The following is a 15,205-nucleotide window of genomic DNA, read 5'->3' on the forward strand; positions in this document are numbered from 1 at the left end:
AGTGAGGGCGATAGATAGAGTGAGTGCGATAGATAGATAGAGTGAGGGCGATAGATAGATAGAGTGAGGGTGATAGATAGATAGATAGATAGATAGATAGATAGATAGATAGATAGATAGATAGATAGATAGATAGATAGATAGATAGATAGATAGATAGAGAGAGATGGTTGTGTGTGTGGTTGTGTGTGGTTGTGTGTGTGATTGTGTGTGGCTGTGTGTGTGCTTGTGGTTGTGTGTGTGGTTGTGGTTGTGTGTGTGGTTGTGTGTGTTTGATTGTGTGTGTTATGCTTTGTTTTGCTATGCTATGTTTTGTTATGGTATGTTTTGTTATGCTATGCTATGCTTTGTTTTGTTGTGTTTGGTATGCTATGCTATGTTTTGCTATGCTATATCTTTTGTTTTGTTTTGCTATGCTATATTGTGTTGTGTTTTGTTGAGCTATGCTATGTTTTGTTGTGTTTTGCCATGTTTTGTTATGCCATGTGTTGTTTTCTTATGCTATGCTATATTTTGTTGTGTTTTGTTATGCTATGCTATGTTTTATGCTATGCTATGTTTTGTTATTTTTTGCTATGTTACGCTTTGTTATGCTATGCTAAGTTTTGTTATGCTATGCTATGTTTTGTTGTGCTTTATTATGCTATGCTTTGTTTTGCTATGCTATGTTTTTTTATGCTATGTTTTGTTATGCTACTCTTTGTTATGCTATGTTTTGTTATACTATGCCATGCTATGCTTTGTTTTGTTAGACTATGCTATGTTTTGTTGTGTTTTGTTATGCTATGCTATGTTTTGCTATGCAATGAAATGTTTTGTTTTGTTATACTATGCTTTGTTATGCTATATTTTGTTATGCTATGCTATGTTTTGCTGTGTTTTGTTATGCTATGCTATGTTTTGTTATGCTATGTTTTGATATGCTATGCTTTATTTTGTTATGTTATGCTATGTTTTGTTATGTTATGCTATGTTTTGTCCTGCTATGTTTTGTTATGTTTTGTTATGCTATGCTATGTTTTGATATACTATGCTATGTTTTGTTTTGCTATGCGTTGTTATGTTATGCTATGCTTTGTTTTGTTATGCTATGTTTTATGCTATGCTATGTTGTGTTGTGTTTTGTTATAATATGCTATGCTTTGTTGTGTTTTGCTATGCTATTTTTTGTTTTGTTATGCTATGCTATGTTTTATTTTGTTATCCTATGCTTTGTTTTGTTATGATATGCTCTGTTTTGCTATCCTATGCTTTGTTTTGTTATGCTATGCTATGCTGTGGTTTGTTATGCTATGCTATGTTTTGTTATGCTATGCTATGTTTTGCTGTGTTTTGCTATGCTATGCTTTGTTATGCTACGCTATGTTTTGTTGTGTTTCATTATGCTATGCTTTGTTTTGCTATGCTTTGTTTTGTTATGCTATGTTTTGTAATGCTATGCTTTCCTATGCTATGCTTTGTTTTGCTATGCTATGTTTTGTTATGCTGTTTTGTAATGCTATGCTTTGGTATGCTATGCTTTGTTATGATATGCTATGTTCTGTTATGCTGTGCTATGTTTTGTTGTGTTTTGCTATGATATGCTATGTTTTGTTATGCTTTGCTATGTTTTGTTGTTTTTTGCTATGCTATGCTATGTTTTGTTATGCTACGCTGTTTTGTTGTGTTTTATTATGCTATGCTTTGTTTTGCTATGCTATGTTTTGTTATGCTATGCTATGCTTTGGTATGCAATGTTTAGTTATGCTATGCTGTTTTGTTGTGTTTTGTTATACTATGCTATGCTATGTTTTGCTATGCTATGATATGTTTTGTTTGTTATACTTTGCTATGCTATGTTTTGTTATGCTATGCTATGTTTTGTTGTATTTTGCTATGCTGTGCTATGTTTTGCTGTGGTTTGCTATGTTTTGCTATGCTATGTTTTATTGTGTTTTGTTATGCTATGCTGTGTTTTGTTATGTTATGCTATGTTTTGTTGTGTTTTGTTATACTATGCTATGTTTTGTTATGCTATGCTATGTTTTGTTATGCTATGCTAAGCAAGGTGTTTTGTTAACCCATGCTATGTTTTGCTATGCTGTGCTATGCTTTGTTATGCTATTCTGTTTTGTTGTGTTTTGTTATGCTATGCTTTGCTGTGTTTTGTTATGCTGTGCTAAGTTTTGTTATGCTATGCTATGCTGTGTTTTTTGCTTTTTTGTTATGCTATGCTATGTTTTGTTGTGTTTTGCTATGCTATGCTATGTTTTGTGATGCTATGCTATATTTTGTTATGCTATGTTTTGTTTTGTTATGCTATGCTATGTTTTGTTGTGTTATGTTATGCTATGCTATGTATTATGTTATGCTATGTTTTGTTTTGTTATGCTGTGCTTTGTTATGCTATGGTATGCTATGTTTTGTTTTGCTGTTCCATGTTTTGTTATGCTATGTTTTGTTGTGTTTTGTTATGCTATGCTATGTTTTGTTATGCTATGCTTTGTTGTGTTATGCTATGCATAGTGGTATCTCCGTGCTGCCAGAGAAGGGTATTGCCAAGGCAGAGCGATCAGTGACAAAAGAATTCTGTCTTTAGGAGTTTCCTAAAGAGAAGGAGGTTGGTGCACTGACGCAGCTCAGCAGGCAATGAGTTCCTATATTTTGGAGCCAGGTAGGCAAGTGACTTGCTCCCTGTGTGAATGTTTTCTATAGTGGGGGACAACACACAAACCTTTTCCCTCAGAATGGAGAGATCTGCCTGGTTCGTAGAGCTGAAGTTTATCCGCCAGATAGCTAGGGCTTCCTCCCTGAAGTGCTTTGTGGGCTAAACAGCAAACCTTAAACTTAGTTCTCTAGCGGATGGGGAGCCAATGCATCTTCCTCAGCAATGGCCGAGAGGAAGATCTAGGAGGCATATTGAGAGCGAGGCGAGCTGCTGTATTCTGAATCACCTGCCTTCTATTCAGAAGGGATTCGTTGGCCGAGGCAAGGAGAGCATTGCAATAATCAAGATGACTAACAACCAAGGCCTGAATCAGGGTTCTACGGACTGATAAAGGAAGCATCTGGAATACTTTACGGAGAAGACTCAGCATATAGTAGCAAGTGCCTGAGGTGGCCATGACTTGATTTTTCATAGAAAGCGAGTCTTCCAGTTGAACACTCAGGTTTTTAGCCATCCGCTTTGGAATAGGATCAGGACCCAGCGCAGGTGGCCACCAGTCGGACGACCAATTCGTTTGAGCGGTGCCAAATAGCAGAATCTCAGTTCTGGCTGCATTCAACTGGTGGAAATTCTCCGTCATCCAACCGGATATGGCTAACATGCCCTCAGTGAAGAGAGATTTGGTTGAATCTATCTCATTGTTGAAGGAGAGGAGCAGTTGGGTGTCGTCTGCATAGGAATAGGGAGTAAACCTATATTCTCTGATGAAATTTGCAAGGGGGGACACATAGATATTAAACAGGGTGGGGCTAAGGCAGGAGCCCTGGGGGACCCACTGGCAATGGCTCTGGACACAGTCCAGCATTTTTCCGCCACATGAGTTTGGACTCAGCCAAATGTAAATTAGTTTTGACCCTGCTTCAATGGGAACAGCTGCCTAGTCCAAACTGCCCTGGCCAGGTCCTCTCTGAACCAGAACATAAGCAACCCAACTCCAGTTTTGTCCTAAATAGGGCTCATCAGCCAGGTATAGCTTGGTTCCAGTGAGCAAGAGATTCATGTCTGGGCATACCCAAGGCACTTAGGGAGTCAACGGCAACAACAACAACAACAACAAGGTGATGGATGGGATGCATGCATTAATCTCAGCCACTGACAATTGCTTGGGCCCCATCCCAATCCAATGTTCCTAACCCACCTTGCGGCTTTAGTTTGGACTCAGCCTTATGTAAATCAATCCAATTGGAATAGTCCAGCCTGAACTATCAGAGGTCTAGAGGTGCTTACTTACTATAGTGTTTGGCAGAGTTACCTTTGTGAAAGTTCCCCAGGAAGAGTGGCAGTCTTTCAAAAAAGATAAGTATAGTGTCAATAACATGCTCAGGAACACCCCAATCATATGATATGTGGACACTGGCAATGGGCACCCACACTGGGGGTATATTTTCAGTGCTCACATTTGGTGATGGAAATTCCATCATCTGGTCCAGATTCTGGCAGATTTTATCCAAAGATTTCCCCTTAAAAACCTCCCATACTGTGCTGGATAAATCCAATGGAGTAAATTCTGCCATTGTGGCAGAGATCTCTAAAAACAATAGATTTCCCATCATCACTTTGAAGAAAGTCTGATACAACAGAATGCAAAACTCAGGCCCAGGTTTACAAAAAGTTTGGGTTGGATTTGCATTACTTTTTTAAAGCAGACCAGATGCTAAATCCTTTTTACAATACAATAATAACATAAAATGAAATTACCAACAGCACATTTTAACATTAATACAGCAGCAAGAGTGTTTTTGAGTAAAATAAACAACACAATCAAATCATATGTCTGGATCACTGATGCAGGTCTCAATAGCTCTATAATTGTATTTTGATTTATGTAGCACTTACTTTTGTTACAAGTAAGGATGTTAATTTTACTTAAAGGTGTTACTAGGAGCCATCCTGTGTAGTGAAAACACGACAGTATTTGTTAGCTTATACTGTACTGCTAACAATCACCAACAATAGTCTCCTAGAATACTGCTTTGTATTGTAATTGTAATTGTATTTATATAGCGCTTACTGCCCCTAATGAGGCGTCAACACACTTTTCGGTGAGTAGTGAGCTACTCCACAACCCAAAAAGTATTAGTGGTGAATTTGTATAGTGAAATTTGAGTTAATTTGAGCGGTAGACATATATATTTATTTATTTATTCATTTATAAAGTTTTATATAGCACGAACAAGATCCCGAAGGATATCAGAGCGCTTTACAATAAATTGGTAGAGAGGACAAAATGAAACAAAATTTCGCTATTTTCAAAACCAACACATAAATAAAAAATGTGTCATTTACAATACCAATAGCTCAAACTTTCCCAATGCGAGACCTATTGCATTGCAAATGCTTGTTCTAAATTGGTGTGGATCTCCTTATTGAGTTGTATGTACCATTTATTGATTATGTGTGTGATTATGTTAGTTGGATTGAAAAGGATAATGGAGAGATAGAAGAGGTAACAGTCTTGAAAGTGGTTATTGGGAGATCATATTAGTAAGAAGAGGTTTGGGATGAGTATATGGAGAGATGGAGGAGGGAAGAATCTCTAGAAATGGATTAGGGCGATCATAGTAGTAAAATGAGCTTAAGGATGAGTCAAAGAGGGGATAGGTATATGGTCTAATAGGCAAGATCCTTACTGTCTCCCTCCCAGCCGCCGCCACAGACAGTAGGGTCAGACACCAGCACCTGTGGGTACAACTAGCCAGTAATTGAGTGTAGCCACCTTTCTTCCATGCATTGTCTGCACAGCAAGATCCTCAATGAGAACTCTATCATGCTGTAGGATGCCACCACTATGGTGTACTACAACTATCCCGCCCCATCCAATGAGGTGATCTACCTTTCATCCACAGCATTGGCTGCATTGCAAGAATCCTCAATGAGAACTCTTTAGTATGCTCTCTGATGCCAGCACAACTATACCTTCCCATCCTGTAAGGTGCCCCGACTTTCATCCACAGCAGTGACCACATCAAGACTGCTCATTGAGAAGGTGTGTCCGTTGCTGAGAAATCTTCTGCACTGAGGGTCACCTTTAAACTTTATAAAGGCCTACGTGTAATTGATTATATTTTAAATACTGGGATAGTTGGGCGCTATTGTGTTTTTTTTCTGCACTCACTACTGACACCTATAAATATCTGAGCATGAAAGATAATTTATTTGGACTGAGAAAGCAATGGACGCTGCATTGTGACTTGGGCAAACATCTGTCGCCATGCACATTGGTCAAACTTCAAATTCAGAATCTAACCAATTTGTGTTTTGCAGTTTTAAAAATATAATCAACTCAAATCAGATTCGTAGGTTCAGCACTTTGATCTTGACAGAATATAGTTTAATATCGACAGAGTATAACATTTCTTGTGAACTTTTGTTCTATTGGGCAAGAGGTGATTGAGGATAAGGGGTGGACAGCTCATTATAAACAAAATGTTTCCAAAGCAGTATCTGCTCAACAAAGCAACACTTTCTCTTGTACATGAGGACGTTCTCGAATCAATGGCTGTGAATTCAGTGATGGTAAATCTTACACAGCGGTTCAGAAGAGGGTGCATCTCAGGACTTCTCTGTCAGACTTTCAATCCTAGAGTCTCCCACACCTTCTGAGCACACCCACCAGAGGTGTTCACTTCTCACAGTAATGTTTGGTTTTCTAAATGTAGTACGCTGACAAAATCACAGTTTAGTTGGTGTTCTGCAGATATACTTGTATCTTCCTATATGTAAGTATCTAGGTGTGTCTTTCTGTCTGACAGTCTCTCAGTATGATTCTTGACCTGTCTGTCTAATCATTCTAGGGGCAGACACTAAGGCCCGTTGGCGCCATAGATCCCAAACTGCTTATGTTATGTTATGTTAGAATCTAATTGTCATTGGAGGAAAATCTTGGCGCTTCAGCTGAAGTATAAGGCTAACAAAGACTAACTAAAACAGCCATTTTTATAGAAGTTTTTTTAAACTTTCCTAGCTCTGTGCACGAACGGATTGGTAGGGGACGCTTATTCTAGTAAAAGGGGACGTGGTAGGAGAAAGACCTCTCACCAAATCTAGAGGTATGGATCCATGGAATTTGAAGCAGGGCTTTGTCGGTGGATTGCAGAAATCTGGTTGGGAGATAGTATCTGAGCTTATTTTGTAGGTAGGTTGGAGCATTGGGGTTCACGGATTTATGAGTAAGGCAGCACGTCTTAAAGATAAGCCTTTTCATAATAGGTAGCCAATGCAGATAGTGTACTATTGGAGCAGAAGGAGAACCATACGAAAGATTGCACATACGTCTTGCTGCAGTATTCTGCACCATCTGGAGTTTAGACAGTAAGGTCTCATTGGTGCCAACAAGCAGGGCATTTCGATAGGCGAGATGACTAGTGAATAAGGATTGAACTTGGGTTTTCCTAGAGGTGGAGGGGAGCCAAGGAAAAGCTTTTTTCAATGGCCGCATGATGGCAAAACAGCTTCTACATAAGGTTGAAACATGTTCTTTCATGGATAGAGAAGTGTCCAGCTTGACAAGGTTTTTAACTTCTTCTTCCAAATCGGGACCAAAAGAGATGGCCAACTGTGTGTCATGGGCATAAGATATTGTCTCAAAAATACATTCCTTAAAGATTTGTGCTAGAGGGGCAATGCAGATGTTAAATAATGTGGGGCTTAGTATGGATCCCTGTGATACCCCTTTTCCAACCAGCATGGCACATGATTTATAGGGCTTCAGAGAGATGGTTTGTGCGCTGTCTTCCAAGCAATCAATGAACCATTGGAGAACATTGCCATGAACCCCAATGTTGTGCAGCCTGCAAATTAAAAGAATTTGGGAGATTGTATTGGTGGGTACTGCCGTCACTGGGAGCGCCTGTTACAAAAATGCATGAGTAAGTCATGTACCTGCACCATTTACCTTTTCACAAAGCACACACATGCCATGCCAGTGTGAAGTGAGGCCCAGAACCCTGTTCATGTGCCAAATCTCATCCCATGAGCCTCTAGGAGCACGATCATGAAATCAACTGACTCGTTTAGGTTAGAGACCCTAACGTGACATCTCTGAGGCTGTGCAACCTCATCTCAGACATACTGCACTTTTACCAATGGTGCAAACCACTGTACCTTGTAACAAAAGCCTGGGAATTTCAAATTGGATTATTCAAGTGTGAAAGTAAGCACAATTTAAATGCATTAAGGCCAACCCAAACGCATTCTAAGCTATTTGTTTATGTGAAATCTGTGAAGTAACAAGACACAACATTTCACTAACTTACCTCACAGCCTGGGGGTCTGCACAGGTCACTCTGTGTCTCTGGCCACGGGTGGTCTTTTAGTGACCCAAAAGCTACAGTGTTTCATCTGGAATTTTAACGGCTTGGTACTCCAGGACTTAGCTTGAACAGCATTTTGCAAGTAAGATGTTTCAAGGCTTTGACGGAAAACAAAGTATGGAGCACTAATAAAATGATGCTCTGGTGGTTTGGTCATGTGGCAAAGTCAAAGATAGCTTTATTCGATTGGAGCAATTCATAAGATACTAACGAAACCACTTAAAAAGGGCGCTAAAAAAGAGGGGGAGGGATGGTTTGATATAGCCTGTAATAAAGCCCACGCAACCTTAAAATCTACCCTTAAGAAAGACCCAAAAAATACTGCCGAAATTAGACAGGCAAGAACAAGGTATTATTCCGCAATTAAAATCAGGAAGAATGAATTAAAACAGGAGGCTTGGAGGTCATTACACCAAGCATGTATCCTGAGGGACACGGTGGGTTTTTGGAAGGCGGTGAATGCCCCCTTCTTTATTGACAGAAATACAGACACCATGGAAGTGGCCAATGATGAAGCTACATCGGTAGATCATTTTACAGATCTATATAAGAAAGATGAGAGAGTGGAAATTATTTATAATGAACATCAGGAGAGGGAAATGGTCATGGTACAAAGTCTGTTCCCCTTGAGCATCAATTTCACTTTACCTGAAATTGAGCTAGCTATCGCGGAAAGCCAAAAATTGATGCAAGGATGCATTTTGTGCTAAAATGTAGTACGAAACGACGGATTCCTTTTAATCTAATTGCACGTAATTTTGTGTAATTGTGGCATACTTTCACATAATTACACTGAACTATATATGTGCTTATGTCATTAAAAAACATAAGGTACCTGCATGGTAAAGTCCTGCATTGAAAGGAACTGATAGATAGCCCTGTGGTACTTTCCTGCACTGCAAACATTACCTGGTAAAGGTGCTATGTGGTGAAGGATGCATTGCGAAGTTGACATACTCAAAATGACATGCCCAAAATGGCAGTAGGGACAGTCCCACTATTACAGATGGTGCTTCGTTACAAAGCAGTAATAGTCCCTAATCCAAATATGCAATTTTACTCGATCCACCTGTGTGGTTGTTAAATCACAGCATAGTATATAAGAAACACAACACCATATCAAAAGAAATCAGAGGAGCACTGTACTATATATCAACAAGACAACATTTTATTCTAAAGTAGAGGAGATTGCCTCCACAATTTTGTTAAAAAAACACAATGTGCATTTCCTATACATAAAAAACGAAACAATCATAATTTTGACATATACACCAAATACATTTCATATACAATAAAAAACTATAAAGTCGACGCAGCGTTTCGGTGCTTTTGTGATGTGACACCTTCTTCAGGATGGTTTTCTATCTCTAGTCTCTGGCTTATTCATTTTTCAGGCTATGCACTTAATCACTCAACCATCCATGTGCATTCCCAGGGAAAACAAGTTGACAAACATGTTTCTCTGTTGTCCATTCAGTGTTGAACACAGAGAGCAGGAAATGGCGAATAGCCCTCAAAGTAATTTATTGTTCTTTGTTGGTTGCTCTCATCCACAGCTCTTTTTATTAATTTATAAAATATGAAAACAGAATGAGGAGAATGACAATTTGTTATTCTTTAGGAGTTTAAAGAGCATTGGTCTGGGCGCCGATTTTTGTTAAGACCAAATTGCAGTGCACCTGATAACTGTGTTACACATATATATTTTGTAAGCTCAAAACGTATGACCGGCAGCAGTTGTGCAACAATTGTGCATCTCATGGCACCACTCCTCCTGCTATAGCAACAAAGCAATAGGTACTCAAAACAAATTTCCAGCACTCTGTTTTGCACTTAACGCAATGGGGTGCTAAATCGATGCAACGCTTGAGATGCTATTTATCACACCATGCAAGGCCACCTTCCGTGACCCTAAGTGGCTTGATAAATCAAGAGTAACTCTGCCCAAGGGAGGCATTCATGGGTGGCGCATTGTTGTTCCCGTGCAAAGCCCATGGATTTTGATGCATTCCCAGATTTACCATATGTGGTAGACCTGGGAATGTGCCAAAACGGCGACACCTCCCCATGTGAGAAATAACAAGGAGAAATATGTTTATTTCCTCAAATTTTTTCCTGCATTCTGAAGCACACATTTTAAGAGGAAAATGCCTCAGGGGATTGTTTTTGCCCAGGCCCCTTTCTGCACAAAAACAATCATGCTAGCAATGCAGGAACCCTTGCACCATGGTGCAAGAGTGCCTGCATTGGCGCTAGGCAGCACTTGTGCACCAGCAGAGGGAAAAGCAGAAGTGTGCCGTACAATGTTAAATACAGCGCATTGCTGCCTTTTCCCTATCACACAGCGCAGCAAAGTCATTTGCATGATATGATGATAAATATGTCCCTGACTTAGGTGCTGGGCCTTTTAATGATATTTTTTCTGGATAAGTGCGTTAGTTTCAGACAGCACAGCTCAGAAACAAATATAGGCAACCTTTGACAACTGTTTCTGAGCTGTACTATATATAATAAAGCAGTAACTGAGAAAAATCTGGCGTAAATGAGTTTTCTTTACTCAGTACAGGACCACAGAAACAGGTGCTTGGCTCAGTTCACCAGAAAAGCTTGCGTAAGCCCTATGTTAAACTCAACAGAAAATAAAAAATAATATAAATCCACACTTGATCTAACAAAACGTACACCTGTTTATTCTGCACATCCCAATTATGTCCACATTGGAGTAGCTCTTTCCATTAGGAAACAGGCCTGACAAACCATATAGTGCAATATTTATTATTGATGTTTCTGATTAGGCAGCATTATGGCTTTTTTTTTAGAAATTTTATATAGGCAAACCCTGTCCAAATGGTTTTGGTGCGATTTACATAAGCAAAAGTGACGCAACGGTGGCGTAAAAGCGGCGCAAGGGGCTTGTAAATCTGCCCCTAAATGCTTAAACTCATCAGACTTTAAAAGAGAGATGTGCATGGCTAGCTTCATTCTAAATTCTGGGAGGCCTTTTGAAAAAAAGTATCGCATTTTCTGCTGTTTCTGTGAATCCTTCCTGCCTTGGGAGTAAAACTCGAGGCAGGGCTTCAGGATGCCAGACCGGAGATGCAAATGCACCTCTACACACAACAAAGGGTGACATTAGCATCGCAAAAGACCCGCCCGCTCTTAACCCAGACTGGGGGGCGGGTCCTGCTTCTAACGACTCATCTTTCTACAGAGAAGCAACAGGAAAGAAAACAAGCATGTACAATGCAATGGTCTCGGCATTTTTAAAGTTAGAGCTATTGGCATTTGTAATAATCTCAAAAAGCAGGAGAGTTGTAATTGTAGGTTTATTCATAAGCAGCACAGCAACAGGAGAAGACAGCTAGCCAGCAGAGAGAGGTCCAGTAGGATAACTGAATCTCAAGGCTAGTAAACACAGGAGTTCCAATGGAACTAAGGGCAAGCAAATCATAACAAAAGGCATTTAAAGGTACAGTGATGAAATGCAGTAATGAAAATGTAACACATCTCCCTCAATAGGAAAAAGAAGGAGAAGAAGGAAGGAAACAAAACAAAAGAGAGAAGAGAGGAAGAGACAGGGAACCAAAAGAAAGAAGAAGAGAGCTAAGAAACAAAGTTAGAAAATCTAGCAGGCAAAGAAATGGGACGAGAAGAAGACTTAACTCTATAAGCAATAGAATCAGAACAGTTGTGTGCTGGAACAGAAACAGGGTTATTATGAACAGAATTATTGTGAAAATCAGGACATTTAGCAACACGTCTGATGTTCCATAATTTGCCATCCTGTGTGATCACACTATTAGGGAAAAGTTTAACCACCTTCATGGGCTAACCAAACTTAGCTGACACCTGTGCTGCTTGTTAGGTTCACCTCGTCGCCATAATTTGTAATAATCTCAAAAAGCAGGAGAGTTGTAATTGTAGGTTTATTCATAAGCAGCACAGCAACAGGAGAAGACAGCTAGCCAGCAGAGAGAGGTCCAGTAGGATAACTGAATCTCAAGGCTAGTAAACACAGGAGTTCCAATGGAACTAAGGGCAAGCAAATCATAACAGAAGGCATTTAAAGGTACAGTGATGAAATGCAGTAATGAAAATGTAACAGCATTGCTCATGATATTGTTTTTATTTATGTTTTTGTTTTTAAAAACATATAAATAAATGGTATTGTCATTTACAATGCCAATAGCTTAATCGCTCGCAAATGCGAGACCTATTGCATTTGCACCCACACACAGAGCCACACACACAAAGCCACCCACACACACATACAGAGCCACGCACACACACACAGAGCAACAAACACACACACACACACAGACAGTCCGCGCACACACACACAGACAGAGGCGCACAAACACACACAGAGCCACACACACACAGACAGAGCCACGCACACACAGACAGAGCCACACACACACAGACAGAGCCGCGCACACACAGAGACAGAGCCGCGCACACACACAGACAGAGCCGCTCACACACACAGACAGAGCCATGCACACACACAGACAGAGCCACGCACACAAACAGATAGAGCCATGCACACACAGATAGAGCCACGCACACACAGACAGAGCCACGCACACACAGACAGAGCCACGCACACACAGACAGAGCCACGCACACAGACAGAGCCATGCATACAGACAGAGCCACGCACACAGACAGAGCCACACACAGAGGCACAGAAAAACCGGGATGACAATCAGAGAACAGAGGCACAGAAATACTGGGATGACAAGCAGGGAACAGATTCAGAAAAGGGGGTGGTGATGGACAGAGTATCTGAATTAAGCAGAACACTCCTACCCAGTCAACAGATCAGGGCTTGATCCATCACCGTTTTTTAGCTCACTGCACCATCCCAGCTCAGAACCTGGCTACATGCAAATTAGTCTGTCCCTGGCCCAGTGCATCATGGGAACAGGGCAGACCAAACTACCAAGCCAATTCTTTTACTGGAAAGGAGACAAGCTTCCGGGGACCGGTTTCTGGCATTACAGCCATCTTCGGCCCGGCTTGCTTGAATCCTGATGGTGCAGTGAGCAAGGGACTCATGTCTGAGCATACCCTTCCACGCTTATGGTGGACAAAACGATTCAGAAAAGGAGGTGGTGATGGACAGAGTATCTGAATTAAGCAGAACACTCCTACCCAGTCAACAGATCAGGGCTTGATCCATCACCGTTTTTTAGCTCACTGCACCATCCCAGCTCAGAACCTGGCTACATGCAAATTAGTCTGTCCCTGGCCCAGCGGAACAGCAGGGAACAGAGGCACAGAAAAACCGGGATGACAAGCAGGGAACAGAGGTACAGAAAAACCGGGGGAACAGAGGCACAGAAAAACCGGGGGAACAGAGGCACAGAAAAACCGGGGGAACAGAGGCACAGAAAAACCGGGATGACAAGCAGGAAACAGAGGCACAGAAAAAACGGGATGACAAGCAGGGAACAGAGGCACAGAAAAACCGGGGGAACAGAGGCACAGAAAAACCGGGATGACAAGCAGGGAACAGAGGCACAGAAAAACTGGGGGAACAGAGGCACAGAAAAAACGAGGGAACAGAGGCACAGAAAAACCGGGGGAACAGAGGCACAGAAAAAACGGAAAAACCGGGAGAACAGAGGCACAGAAAAACCGGATGACAAGCAGGGAACAGAGGCACAGAAAAACCGGTATGACAAGTAGGGAACAGAGGCACAGAAAAACCGGGATGACAAGCAGGGAACAGAGGCACAGAAAAACCGGGGGAACAGAGGTACAGAAAACCGGGGAACCAGAGGCACAGAAAAACCGGGGGAACAGAGGCACAGAAAAAGCAGGGGAACAGAGGCACAGAAAAACGGGGATGACAAGCAGGGAACAGAGGCACAGAAAAAACGGGATGACAAGCAGGGAACAGAGGCACAGAAAAACTGGGATGACAAGCAGGGAACAGAGGCACAGAAAAACCTGGAGGACAAGCAGGGAACAGAGGCACAGAAAAACCGGGATGACAAACAGGGAACAGAGGCACAGACAAGAACGAGGGTAGCAGACGCACAACGAGGGGGCAGACGCACAAAGAGGGAGCAGACGCCAGAAAAACATTGACAAAGAGGGAACAGAGGCAAGAAGAGGCAAGACAAGCGAGTACTCACCGGAGGACTCGGCAGCTTCTCTACTTCTTCCAGCGGCGGTCGGGCAGAAATGGCATCAGAAAAGTGCCGCCATTTTTGCATTCGTGGGCCTGGTTTTTGCTATTGAGTGACGGATGGCATCACGCCGAGAAAACTGCAAAAAACACGCCCCCAAATCCGAAAAAGACGGGGCTTGAACCGAGTGATGCCCCTCTCCTCCAATGGCTGGCCTCAGTTTAGGAAGCCAGCCAATGTAGAAGAGGGCCGGGTTCAAATCCCCATACTTGTAAACATAAAATCTCGACTGCGCAACACTGCTGCGCAGTGTACGCTAGGCCGACACCTAAAAATGAGGTGTGCAAACCCAGGTTGTCTTTGCACAGCCACAATATACCACCAGTTAAACAACTGCAACCCTTAAGCGATGTAGGATTTTGAAGGTGCAGCAAATTTTATCTGTACATTGCATGTTAGATTTAATTATAACATCGACTGATACTTTTTTAGTTAAAGTGCTTGAATAAAAGCACTATGTACAAAAAAGCTTTTATAATCAAATGCCGCTTTTTCCCCAGTAAGAAAGAGTGGTATTTTATTTCCTCTCTCATATGTTTATTCCCAGTAAAGAACAAACGCACATTCTTTCACCATTTAACAAAAAAATATGCACCTGTTTGAAAGCGGACAGGAATAGAAAAGAAGAGTAATCGCCCCGGTATAAGAACAGACAGCTAATGGCTCTGAGTTGCATCCATCCCAGACCCTTCCTAAACACTCTATGTGGAAGCCTTGTGGGGGCTAAAAAGCTCCCCCTGAGGCTGTGTTAAAGGCGTGGCGGTCAAAGCTGTAGCACTGAATGCATCACATCAACAGCTCTGTGGGGGAGGTGCTGAAGGTGAGAGCAGCTCTAGGTCCTGGTGGGCACTTCTCACTCTTTCATGCAATATTTTTTAATTAAAAAAAAAACAAAAAAACAACCAGCATACGGATAAAGGCAGGTTACGCATCAAGCTGAATCTGGATGACCACATACCAGCAACCAAACGAGCTTGCTTTCATAC

At 41.4% G+C, this 15,205-nt stretch overlaps 1 protein-coding gene across 1 annotated transcript in view; it reads right to left on the bottom strand.

Moving 5' to 3' along the window:
* LOC147662587 (tryptase-like) overlaps positions 1–15,205 on the bottom strand; it is a gene marked incomplete at its 5' end in the record, with an annotated part of 402,238 nt that overhangs the window by 189,878 nt on the left and 197,155 nt on the right. The gene's annotated exons all lie outside the window — the stretch shown is intronic.

The sequence above is a fragment of the Lissotriton vulgaris genome, unplaced genomic scaffold, assembly GCF_964263255.1.
Source record: "Lissotriton vulgaris unplaced genomic scaffold, aLisVul1.2 SCAFFOLD_2040, whole genome shotgun sequence".
NCBI classification, from domain to species: Eukaryota; Metazoa; Chordata; class Amphibia; order Caudata; family Salamandridae; genus Lissotriton; species Lissotriton vulgaris.